General features: G+C 34.8%; 1 protein-coding gene across 3 annotated transcripts in view; it reads right to left on the bottom strand.

The window, feature by feature from the left end:
- LOC145673470 (zinc-regulated GTPase metalloprotein activator 1-like) overlaps nt 1-11,502 on the bottom strand; it is a 999,800-nt gene extending 988,298 nt beyond the window's left edge. Inside the window, exon 1 of one of the 3 annotated variants that reach the window (XM_081743197.1) lies at nt 11,221-11,502. The gene's annotated coding sequence lies outside the window, so the exon portion shown is untranslated. Of the gene's footprint in view, nt 1-11,138 lie in introns of all 3 variants that reach the window. The other 2 variants (XM_081743195.1, XM_081743196.1) reach the window with 2 other exon arrangements.
- Between the last annotated feature and the right edge of the window lie 2,044 nt (nt 11,503-13,546).

Below are 13,546 nucleotides of genomic sequence, written 5' to 3'. Positions count from 1 at the left end.
CACCCCATTTGACGGTAGCGCAGCGTATCAAAAAAAAAAAAAAAAAAAAAAAACATTCCGATTTAATCAAATTTTTCGCTAAGAATGAAAGAGAGTTACAGTGTAACTGAACTTAAGGATGGTCTAAAGCCACAAAAAGTTTGTTTTTGTGATAACAGATGGCGTTGCTATCGCCCTATCTTTTCAATGTAAATTAATATTCACAAAAAATGACTAATAACTTTTACAAATACTGAACTATGTTCTTCACTGTCAGTCTGTTTGAAGATAATGACTATACGCAGCAATTGTTCCGTGCAGATTTTCGAATTGTTGACTCGTTCATTGTTGAGTTCAACTAATTGTTGCAGAGGAATTCAATGCCTCTCCCGTTATCATTTGTTCTAGGACACTGAAATTCTGGCATTTAGTATAGCGTGATGTAATGTATGAATCACAAGTTGACTTTTTTTGAAATTTTGTTCTTTCCATTGTTGGGGAAGAATTCAATGCTTCTCGCATTACTGCTTGTTATAGGACTTTAAAATTCTGGCATTTAGCAAAGAATGTAGCAATGTATGAATATAAAGGCGAAAATTTTATTATGTATTTAAGTTTCCATTGTTGTAACCTTTTAATTGTTGTGGAGAAATCTGATCCCTTTCCCATTATCGTTTGCACAACGACAATGAAATTCCGTCATTGAGTACAGAATGAAGTAATATATGAACTTCAAGGCGAAAATTTTACAGCATTTTGTTTTTTTCCATTGTTGTAAGCTTTTGATTGTTGAAGAAACCCAATGATTTTCCCGTTATCGTTTATCCTAAGATTCTGAAATTTCGGCATTTGGTATACCGTGATGTAGTGTATGATTCATAAGATAATTATTTTTCGATATTTTGTTCTTTCCATTGTTGTAAGCTTTTAATTGTTGTAGAGGAATTGGATGCCTCTCCCGTCATCGCTTGTTCTAGGTCTCTGAAATTCTGTCATTTAGTACAGGACCAAGTGATCTATGAGTTTTTAGATGAAAATTTTACTACAATTTATTCTTTCCATTGTTGTAAGTTTGTAAACCAACCATTGTTGTGAACCAACTTAATTTATGCAAAATGTTTATGTTACTCTCGGTATTATAATACATGAACATATTCAGTTTACCGAACCCACAGTTCTTCCCCGCTTTCTTTAGCATCTGTTTTCTTTCCAAGTCTCTAATTTCGTTTCTCCCTCCAATTCGTTTCACTGTCCTTGAGGGGAGGGATAACATTTTTCGGAAGAAACTGGTCACAACCGTCCTGTGAGTTTCTCTCTAAACACCAAACACACACACACGCACCCTTCTGTTACACATTATATGTGGAAACAAATACCATTCGAATGTTTCTCAGGAACATTTATGAACAATTTAGAATAATTATGTAACTCTGAAACTGAGATATTAGAAAATTTTGGCTTCAAATTTGATAAATACAAACAATACGTTTTTCAAGCGAGCAAATGCAGTATGACAACTCGCCGCGTGTTGTTGAGGAAAAACAATATTGTTTCAATGTCTTATTACTGCATCCATAAAACTCATGTAGATGGACTGGATTAGATTGGATAAACCGCTCACCGCTGACAGCATAAACCTTGAGTTATTTTGTCTTTACATCGCTATACTGATCTTATGAAATTATGTAAAAATATTTAAATAAATAAATAAAACTAAACCAAGGACTGTTTATACTTGCTTGTTACCTTTAATAAAAAAAGTTATTAATTATATTTCTGAAATTTCCACAAACATGATTATTTGTATTCAAAAGCATTATCAGTTAATTTATTAATCTTCCCAAGATTACTCGCAATTGACAATTAATGAAATACATTCATTTCTCGCAGTGTACTTAGCCTCGACAACTTTTTCTTAATCGTCTCTTTTTATCGTAGTCCCTTTGTACGCTGTATGTGTTCGTTTGAGGACACATGTCAAATTTGTGCACTTACTATCAAAAGACAAACTAAAATAAATGTTTTACTCTTCTCCACTTTTGAACTGCCATGCCCTTTGTTTGTTCGAGTATTGTTCGTATAAGAATCTGTACACTTTCCCAACTATGAAATGAAAATGAAATGAAATCTTTCCTAAGACATTCTCATTCCGCCAATTCTATCATAATCATTCACTTCCATTAAGTCACCATGTTTTCTTCTCTTATCGTTACTGTAAAGTAAAAATTATCCAGAAAGCAGCCAAAAGTGTTGTTGAATTAAAGCATTACTGAGAAATCGGACTATTTGATTATGCATAGCAGTGATGGAATGGGACATGGATCACTTGTGTCCCGACTTTTGTCTGAGTCATCCGAGTCTGGGTCTCGCTTCTCAGACAGAACGGACTGATTCGGTGACTGAACGAACCTGCAGACCCAATCATATCCGGAAACTCAGATACACCTGGTGACTGAGAAGCAACCGAAATACCTCTGCAGAATTACTGCAAGATTTTATTTTATACATGATTAATGATGTTCAGTGCTTGAGCTCGAACATTCATTTGCCCGATTCTTGATGTGACATTTCTTAATCAAGATGCCACGTTTTGAATATTTCAAATATAATTTTATGTTTATTCGTCTTCAAGCATGCGGTTTTTGATTATGGCCTATACAAAAAAGAATTAACAAAAACTTATTAACCTCAGCGTTATTTTTTATATTCTAAACAAGAAGCTTTACAGGTCGATTAAACATTAACGATCTCTCATAAGAGAAACATGTGATTTATCTTTTCTTTGCGATTTTGAATGTTGGTACCCTTATAAACGTTGTAGTTATCTTTCAGTGCAATACTTGACACAAAGAAGGAAACAAGCGAAAAATAAAATTATATTTAGTGAAAAGGCGATGAGAGAGGAGAGAATCAGGTTTGTTAGAACTGCATTAGTAGCCTCTCACAAACTTCTCATGTATATGACGACGTTCCATCTTTGGATTCTATCGAATCATCGGGTCACTCCGGATGATGGGTCGTGGTTTCTCCGTCATAGGTCTTTCTGGGTCTGATTGCAGTGTGTCTTCCGAGTCATGTTTCACTAAGTCCGTGACCTATTCCATCAGTAGTAGACTATCTATATCGCAACATCAAATATGTTATAAGAAAAACGAAAAACAGAATTATGGAAAGATATTGAAATATCAAAAAATCGAAAACACTGAATATTGAAAATATCAAATACCGAAAACATCGATTCGTAAATGTTCCGGTATTGATGTTTAAAATATCTTATGGATGGATCAATATATCTATATATCGCACAGCTGTAGTTAGAATGCAGATAAGCATGTAGCGACACGTCTCATATAGACTCGTTATCGCATTCTCCAAACAAACGATGCTTAAATACAGTCTAGTGTCAAACTCGTAATTTGGCTTGGTCTTCAATGTAGAATTTCTACCACAGAATTATTGTGGTTTCTGAACCCGCGATAATCGAATTTGTGTGGTCAATAATTAACTTGAAAACAAGTGACGTTCTCTACCTGATCTTTGCTTTTTCATCATATACAACTCAAGCTCGCATTATGACAAACCAAATACCGTATTGACCGTAATATAAGACGAACATTTTATCACCATTTAAATTGTAAAAAATTAGAGTGCGTTATATGTTCCCGACCCTACTAAATTATGGCACTTCTTCACATCATATGCTGTTTCAAATATGTTGATTCCTCATTTTGAAATAACGATTATACAACAACAGCGTTGTAGAAACTGGCCATATTATACAGCGTTGTCCAAACTAACTTTCTGTAGTTAACAGAAGTAGTTTGGCAACGGTTGATGACTGACAAAAATCAATAGGCAGTGCAAATTTTATAACACATTAAAATATGTTAAAGCACTCAAAACAATTAGAAATACGTCAGATGCACATTTGTGGAATTGTCCCGCTTCTAAATTTCGATTCAAAGCCAAAAAGCAATCATTTGTATTCTATTTGTGATTGATTGTTTTGAAGAAATAATAATTTATTTCAAAAACAAAAACGAAATATTTAAAGAATAAAGCTCACAGTTCACACTACCCTCAATTTTCAAAATTTGCTTCAAAACTAGGGACGCGCACAAGACAAGACGAGTCGAAATTTAAGTCTGTCTTTACTCGTATCAAGAAAATGCTGTCTCGACTCGGGGACTTCAAAATCTAAACCCATCGTTTGTTTGAAAAATATAAAAATAAATGTTTACATAATACATATGTATATAGATAATTTCGACCGACCGACCGACAGACAGACAGACAGACACACACACACACACACACACACATATATATATATATATATATATATATATATATGTATTATATATAAAGATAGGCTTGGACCTTGAATCGAAATTTTGAAAATAAGTGAATATCGTTTCACAGTGTGGAACTAAGACTTCCAAACTATGTGAATTCAATATTCAAACATGAAGTAGTGCATCTATAAGTATTGTTGCAACAGAGTAATAAGATCAAAGATAGAACCTGTTATTCGGCCGCTGAATTCATATCAAAAAACCATTAGTCATTGTCATTTATTGTTTTTATCCTATGGCGATAAAGGTTGAAACTAAAATTCGTTTATTTCAACCACTTTCGGATTGAATAGATGCCTAAGAACGGAGATCAAACCTATTTTTGGATCACTGAATCAATTGCAAAAACCACATCTTGATATCATTTACAGTTTTCCCTTTACCGAAATAAGTATTGAAACCGGAAATAAGAGTATATTTTAGTCAATTTCGGTTTCGGTACAGTTTGTGGATAGTCATAACATGTCGTCTTGAGACGCTCAATCGTTTAAAAGATTTTGGCTATCTGTTACCGACATAAGTTAATGGTCATAAACAATGAAACCGGAAGTAATAGTAAATTTGAACCACTTCTTGTTATAGTGTTGTGGATAGTCATATTATGATGTGGATAGACATATTATGTTGTCTTGAGACGCTGAATCGTTTGTAAAAAACGTTTCTTTTTATCTGGTACCGTTTTCGTTCTATGGTGAAAAACTTGAAAATTGAACCGGAAATAGCTAATTTGAATCACTTCCAGTACTAAAACAGAGTTAACGAAGCAAGTGGAACTACTCTTGAAACGATAAATCGTTTTCAAAAAACCGCTTTTCGATATATGTTACCCTTTTCGTTCTATGGCGATAAACGTTGAAACGGGAAGTGTCTAATTTTAACCACTTCCGGTTTGAATAGAGAGTTAACGGAGGAGATGGCAACTATCCTTGGCATTCTGAATCGATTGCAAAAATTCGCATCACGATATATCTTGCCGTTTTTGCTCTGATACTTGTCAAGAGACGGACAGCGCCTCTTATGCACAGCATAGTTTGGTTGAGTTGATTTTGAGTTTAACGTCCCGTTCAGCAGCGAGGCTATATGAGACGTGGACCTACTGATTAACGTGGAATCCGAACCACATGAGCTCCCGCCGGGAATCGAACCCGGGTCTCCCACGCCAAAGGCGCGTACGCTAACCGCTTAGCCACGAGGGAGCTCACAGCATAGTTTGGAAATCTAAAAGAGGGATCAGTGTGAAGTTGGCCAACTTTATTTTGTAAATATATATTGAATTGTTTAGAAACGATCTATTTTTTTTAAATTGTCAATAACAAAGGATTGATTATGATTTTGAATCGAAATTTAAAAGGTTAGAGGCTCCATTCACATATCAAAATACCGATATATGGTTTTTGATGGTTTTATTTTTATACAGTCGTGCAACAGCTTTATCATTCTGTGCATGCATATATTCAAAATTGCGAGTAAAATGAAAAATTACTCCATTTTACGCAACTAGGTGAATCGCATGATATATACCGATGGTTTACTCTTCAGTTGATATGCTCCTATAGAACTTTTTTTTTTTTTTTTTGGTTAATTGGTTATAGTAATGAGCGTTAATCTACGGCTTACGTGGAATCCAAACCGTATGAGTTCCCACTGGGAATCAAATTCGGGTCTCCTGCGCCGAAGACGCTTACGCTACGCATATAGACAATAACTTATAGACTATTGTGTGTTTACATAGCTTAGGCATATAGCATCTAAATTACTACCTTGAAAAAAAATGGATACACTGTAATTAACAGCTCTTTTCTCCATAAATACAACACTGACGCCAACCGCTATTGCTTCATTGCAAGTATTTACGTTACATGCTTTCTTAACAAAAAAAATCGAATTTACACCTTTCATCTTTTTCTGCATCTTATAATGCAAGGAAGGGAGTTCAGATATAAAAATATACTCTCTAATATGTAAGAGTACAATTTTTATATATAGCAATAAACTTAGCAAGAAATCTCACTATACTTGTTTTCTTCATCCGAAAAAAAAAAAACTACTAAAAAGTACGGATCTCGTTCCCCTTATATTTCCTGGACGTGAGATTATGTTGGGTAATTGAATACACTGTGAGGATCCAAGAGAGGATCGATCTTTCATGTTGATCTATGCACTAGCCAATTACGCAGCATTCAAGCCCCGTTTGTGGTTCGGAATTAATAATTGGTTCCGTCCTTTATAATTTCTAAGTTGCATTGTTACATAAGAACGAAAAACACAAAACTTCAAACCCAAACCGATTTTTAAAATTAAATCAGGACATGCTGTAGTTAATACTGGAATATTACTTACGAAATATGAACAAAATCATAATAGACGTTTTCGGAAAACTATGTCAGAAGAAAACTCACCCCAAAGTGTATACTACTCCTTTCCATGGGAAATAACCATGGGAAGTGTATACTACTCCTTTCCATCAGTATATAATATTGTGGGGAATCTAATGAAATATTTATTTACGAAGTGATTTGCTATAATTTATATACTGATATTTCGTAAATAAGATGCCACTCTAAAATGGTTTAACAATTTAGCCACTTCTTTCCATTAATTCCAAATATTTGATAATAACTATTGTATCTTCGTAAATACAACACTACTCTCTTGCTAATCTTGTCGTTAAAACTATTTTCCATTTTTCTCTCTCTTTCTTATGTTGTCTTCATCGCTAAATAGCGTTATGACCCCACACCGACAGAACATGAAGTTTTAAAACTAAGTAAAGCATTTCAAAACTCCTATGCTGGATAAAGAATTCAAATTTTTGTACTTGACCCGTTAATATATTGTACAGATCAATGGTATACGATATGAACTTGGGTGCTTGAACTCCTCTTTATAATGTTGTGTGTACACCACTGGAGGTTCTTGTGTTCAATTTGAGTTGTCATTTATGACATCTTTGGTTAAATGTCATTTATGCCATCTTTGATTAAATCTGTGCTAAGCAAATGTATTTAATTGCAATTCCAGTATCACGTGAACAAAGACAAGCAATATACTGCAAATACCGAAAAAAAAAAAAAAAAGTGTTCTCAGCAATTGGCATTTTCACTATTCAGCGTTCTTTACAAGAAATGGAACGATTAGCTTGCAACTCCTCTTCCGCACAAGCTGCAGATTACTAGACAGTGGTCAGTTGTCTCAGGTTGCTTAGAAGGATAGAAGTATCGAAAAAGAAAATTCCTACGAAGGTAGCAGACAAACGACATCCCACACTCTCTGCCCCATCCTTCGCGAGAAAAAAATATAAAGAAGGAGAGGTAAACTATACCTCAACGGTCTTGTCCTATTTTCCAAATTGGGTTCGACAACACTGCCATCTATTTTTGTAAGTTTCGTAAAAACTGAAAGCTATGCTCCCTGCGAAAGTAAAATTGTACTTCTTTCTCACAACACTATTTCATAGCTTTAGACCAACCTTAAACATGGGCAATTGCGGAACATTTTAGTGATGAACACGCAAAGTGTCGTTGTTTTGGTTTGAGAAATCTGACAACCCTATTGCCTCGGCCCACTCCGACTCCCACATTCGTGGCATTCGGAGTGCCCTACAATAGCAAACAATACAAACAAACCCCACCCTACAATAGCTAATTAAAAAAAAAAAAGAGAGGGAGAGAGCTAGAGGAGGGGGGAGAGATAGCAGAATCAACTTTTAGGGCATTCATTATTATTCCCTGTTAGCATTTTACTTACATTTTAATATATACACAGTAGGTATAATTACTAGATAATGCTCTAGGGAACATATGCAATAGAAAAAATCATTCACCGAGCTATTGCTTTGATCTAAGAAGCTATTCTTGAATATCTCCATCCATTCAAGAACAGTCACTTCAGAAGAATAGACTTTTGCACAAAATACGAGTTAACTGCTGTATCGCCGGACCAATTTTAAAAAAAAAATACCAGATGAATTGGGAATTTATTTTCGTTTGTGGGGAAGAAGAGTGAAACTAAGGTGTGGGGATTAGTTGAAGTTAAAAAAATATTGTTATTGTTAGTTGTTTTTGATTATGTAAACGGCACTATATATGGAGGCGGAAGGATCTATTTGGCGGAGGGATACACAGTTTTGGTTTATGGGAAATGCAGTGTGGAAATGGTGTGTAAATGACAAGATTATGTCATATCGTGTTTGAGTTTTATCGAGTTTTACAAAAATAAGGAGTGACAGTTGTTGAAATTTTGTCAAAGGCATGGTCTACCAAACAGGCGAACAGTTTACCGTAAGTGTGGCAACGAAACTACAGAAAAGAAATTGAATATCTAACCAAACATAATCGAATCTAACCTAATGTAGTACATTTTGGTACTTTTTTGGATGGCATTTAGTATTTCCCCCAAAGCTTTGCAACACGTAAGCCATGGATTTTATGACATATAGAGGGTTTTTCCACCATCTTCGTTTATGCATACACCCACTGCCGCTGACGCGCCTTCCCCGTATGGACGAACCCCTTCGCTTACGCTCGGGCGTCTCCTCCTCCCCTGACTCGACTAGGTAGTATTCGTGCTTTTTAGTGACTATCTAGCACAAGTCGATTCGTGTTTTATAAACTAGATTTTATGCCATAGTTCAAACTGTATTTCGAACAATAATCACAACCAAGTGAGCCACGATCACAACATAGTACTTTGGGGGAGAAACTAAATATTCCTTTTTTTGATTTTCTGTGGTCCGGCGATACAGCCGTGATGTCCAACATATAACAGCTGCGCATACACTGTTTCCAAATAGTTGTTATTCGCCCACAATAAAGATCAATTTGTAGACCACGTAACGAAAAATTGGCAGATTTAGAATACAGGTACAGTGCAATATATAGTTAAAAATCTGTTAATCCAGAAAGGAAGAGTAAGGAGCTTATTTACGAGAGTGGAAAATATTTTAGTAATTTCTGGTAACAAAATCAGCGTTAAAAAACCGTAATACAAAACTAGCTTGTAGTGGCCACTTTGTACAGCCCACTACGTATTTTACGTACTTTTACTTTACGCGCATCCACCGTTTGTAAGTACCTATTACCTACTGACATCCCCGCAAAGTCATCAGTTTCGCCTTACGCTGAACCGAAGTAGATAGAAATCTTGCTTGTAGTGACTATACAACACCGTTTTAATGGCATAAAATATTCCTGTTATTTAATTTATGGCATATAAGTGTATAGCGTATTGCTTCCAACAAGCAAGTTTCCAGGCATATTATAAATCTATAGCACCCTGTGGGGTGTCCTAATAAAATAAGTGTCTAGAAGGCAGAAAGATAATTAGTGAAAGAAATTTAATTTTTGTACAAGTATTTCTGGAGGCACCAATGAATTATATCTTCCAATAACCTATGTTTAGCAGAAGGGGTCTAGCAATTTTTTTCCAAAGAACGTTAGAATTTCGTCAATTTCTCTTCACATTAGGTTACTTTATGTTAGATTATGTTAGTATAGGAGTCGAGCATAATTAAAGAAAAAAAAAATTCGCTTTCTTTTAATATTAGGGAGTATGTTTAGTACAAGGGGTCCAGAAGCACGTAAAAAACACAAAATTTACAGGAGAAATGAATGATGCAAGTACTTAGACGTAACAGGACGTAACCAAATCTAACCTAACCTAACCTAAAGTAACCTAAGCTTACTTGAACTAACCTAAACTATCCTAATATTAGTAGTAATAAGCGAAAGGGGTATGTTTAGTACAAGGGGTCCAGAAGCACTCAAAAAACACAAAATTTACAGGAGAAATGAGTGATACATGTACTTAGACGTAACATAACGTAACCAAATCTAACCTATCCTAACATAAACTAGCGTAAGCTAACCTGAACTAACCTAAAGTAACGTAATATTAGTAGAAATAAGTGAAATTCTATCATTTTTTGGAAAATTCTGCGGGACTCCTACACTAATATAACATAAACTAAACTAACCTAACGTAACCTAAACTAGCCTAACCTAACTTAAACTAACCAACCCTACCCTAAACTAACCGAATGTGAACAGAAATTACCAAAACTCTAACATTTTCTATAGAAAAAAGCTGGACCCCTTCTGCTAAACATAGGCCAAGCGAAATTCTATCGTTTTTTGGAAAATTATGTTGGACCCATACACTAATATAACAAACAAATTTAACATAAACTAACCGAACCTAACCTAAACTAACCTAATGTGAACAGAAATAACGAAAATTTTTAGAGATAAGAGCTGGACCCCTTCTGCTAAACATAGGGCAATATTAGGTTAGGTTAGATTTGGTTACGTTATGTTAGGTCTAAGTACTTGCATCATCCATTTCTCCTGTAAATTTTGTATTTTTTACGTGCTTCTGGACCCTTTTCTGCTAAACCTAGCCTCTTCCAATCAGGGTATCGATACGCTGCAACAAAATAGTGCAGAAGGTATGAATGTACATTTTACACAAATACATGTTTCATCGTTATTTCGTGCCCGCGTTCTTAATCTGTACAAACAAATATGATTTTACTGATTCTATCGTCTACCTTAGCCTAAAGGCCATAGTGTGGGACGCTAAAAATTTTTTTTATTTACCTAACCTATTTGAATTAAGATTCTCGATCTGCACAAGCATGGATTACCATATATATGTTGCTGTTTACACTAAAAGTACCATGGCTAGTGCTAAAAACCAGTGATATCACAAATCTAAACTTCAAACAAAATATTTTCAGTGCCTTGCTACTATTAGTATTGAAAGTAATGGCCAGAAAAAATATATGATAACATAATTAGCACATACACCGTAAAAAAATGTACAAATTTTATTTCAACTTTCAAAATTCCTTCTCAGTGCCTTTTGATTTAGTACTATAAACACATACCTCTTCTTTTGCTTCTTCTTCTTCTTCTTAACAATATTTACCAAGTGCGCTCAATAGGTTGCATCGTCCTTACTATTTTAGTAGGCTACGACTGTTAAATTGTAGTTAAGATGAAAAAAAAAAATTAAAAAAAAAAAATAGTTCGTCCGTCTTGTTGATGGAGGAATATTTCGGCCAATTCATAAGTTGTCTTCTTCAACAGAAGGGAAATTTATCAAAGTAGACAAGAACATCCAATGCTCTTGCGGTAAAAAGGAAAAGAAATTCTAAGATATTGATCCGCCTTGTGTTTCTTCCTAGTTTATAATACTGGTAGACATTCAAAAAGTTCTTAAAGTATGATTCCACGCCATTGGGTACTAGAAAATTAATTACTGTTCATCCAATTGTATGTTGCCATAACGTACTGATAACAAAAAGTTCCCAACCAATAAAGTAAGCTAATTTAAGAGAAAGGAAGCTCGATGTTGTTTAAAAACAGCACATTCAAAAGTGAGATGATTAAAGGTACCAACACCCTTATCTCAGCAACAATGGTAAGTATTCTTCTTGCGGATCTGGAATAGATTAGCAGGTGTAAGTGGAGTTCCAACTAGTATTCTGTAATATCAGGACCTTGGGAGAGAAAGGTCGAATTCTGAAATTGGAGTGTTAAGAAGCAAGCTGAAAGTTTTGCTGAATTGCATTTTCTGAACACTGGCAACTTTGTCTACGTTTTACTTTCAAGACCTCCATTTTTCTTCTTTTTTTCATTTGGTTGTAATGAAGAAAGAAGTTCAGGCTCTTTTGGATTTTGATATTTCCAGTTGTAACAATGGCAATAGGACTTACTGCTTGGCTTTTGAGATGCACGCTATGAGTTTTTAGAGGAGCTAACTACTGGAAAAAATTGGTTTATTACAAATATAACCTCTTAAGTCAGTAGAGAGGATGGCGTGGATAATGGATCAAACTTAACCCTGCAATACGCGCGCGGGCTACTATTGTAGCCCAGAGTTTTTGTTTTCCTTGCCGCAAGGTAACTTGAGATGCTAACACAAAGGATATCTGTGTACCTTTCTATCAACTATCATTCTACATGTTTAGCGTGTGACTGATCGTAAAATCGAAATGAGCTCATTGCTATTCTGCTTGAGTTTCATGGGCTACACCTGTAGCCCGCGCGACTATTGCTGTCACGAATGTTCCAGAACGTCAAAGTTTTTTCATTATAGTTTGAGTGTTGGTCAGATGGTCAATGAGTTTGCAAAATGCCAATTCTGATGAGAAATGTTATCTAGATTGCGGTAGTGAAAGTGAAGAATATTTTGGGACGGAAGTAGTCTGCATTTTTCGGACACAGAAATAGTAAAAATTCAGATGATGTTACTGAGAATTCCGGGTGGCAGGAATCACTGATACCTGTTGATGATAGTGATAATAAAACAGTTCTGAAGTAAATTATTATGTAGCAAAAGACAATTTCAGATGATAAAACTCCTACTCGTAATATTTGAACTCGTGCTCATAATATTTTGCTCCGTTTTTCTATACGTAAAGCTGAGGCCAGGTCTGTGTTGTCCTAACTTGAATGTCTAGAATGGATTTTAGATGCAAACATTTTCATACTTGTATTTGATTGTAGCAATATTTACATTGAAAGAGTTAGAATAATATTTGTACGTGACCGTGATGCAAAACTTACAGACGAGACTGAAATAGGTGCCCTTCTTGGCATTTTAATGCTTTTGATGAGTGGTCAATGCTTCAAGGAAAGTGTGCATTGACCTCACAATCACTTGTGCAGGACATGCTTCAAGGATCTTGAATAGGAAAACAGAAAAATAAAAAAATATATGAGAGTAAATAGCATATGTATCATTGTGCAAAATCGTAATCAAACTTTTGATAGCAGGAAATCATAAAAAGTATTTCGCTGAAAAGGTATATTTTGTGAATAATATGTTTATCTGTTAGCTTTGTTTGTAAACTTTTTGTAAAATAATGCGTATTTTTTTAAAGAATTGCGACATATATGTTAACGATGAAGAAAAGTTAGAAATGCACCAGATTGATGCATTTATTGCTTAACAAAAATAATTTTTACAGTCCTATTCTTGTATTACTTTTGAAAAATGAATGGTGTTGATCTTCTTTGTACTTACATAGCTTTCAAAATAAATATCCTTCTCAAATTGGGTATAAGACCCTTAAAACAATTTATAAATACATTTCTCTACAAGAAAGATAAAAATATTAACAAACTTGCCAATATAATAAAATAAAAGCAAATGGGCTACAGTGGTAGCCCGCGCGACTATCCATGTCACAAAAATCCGCGCGCCTA

The sequence above is a fragment of the Thermobia domestica genome, chromosome 16, assembly GCF_964235325.1.
Source record: "Thermobia domestica chromosome 16, izTheDome1.hap1.1, whole genome shotgun sequence".
NCBI classification, from domain to species: domain Eukaryota; kingdom Metazoa; phylum Arthropoda; class Insecta; order Zygentoma; family Lepismatidae; genus Thermobia; species Thermobia domestica.
This window is presented reverse-complemented; position numbering and strand designations above follow the sequence as displayed.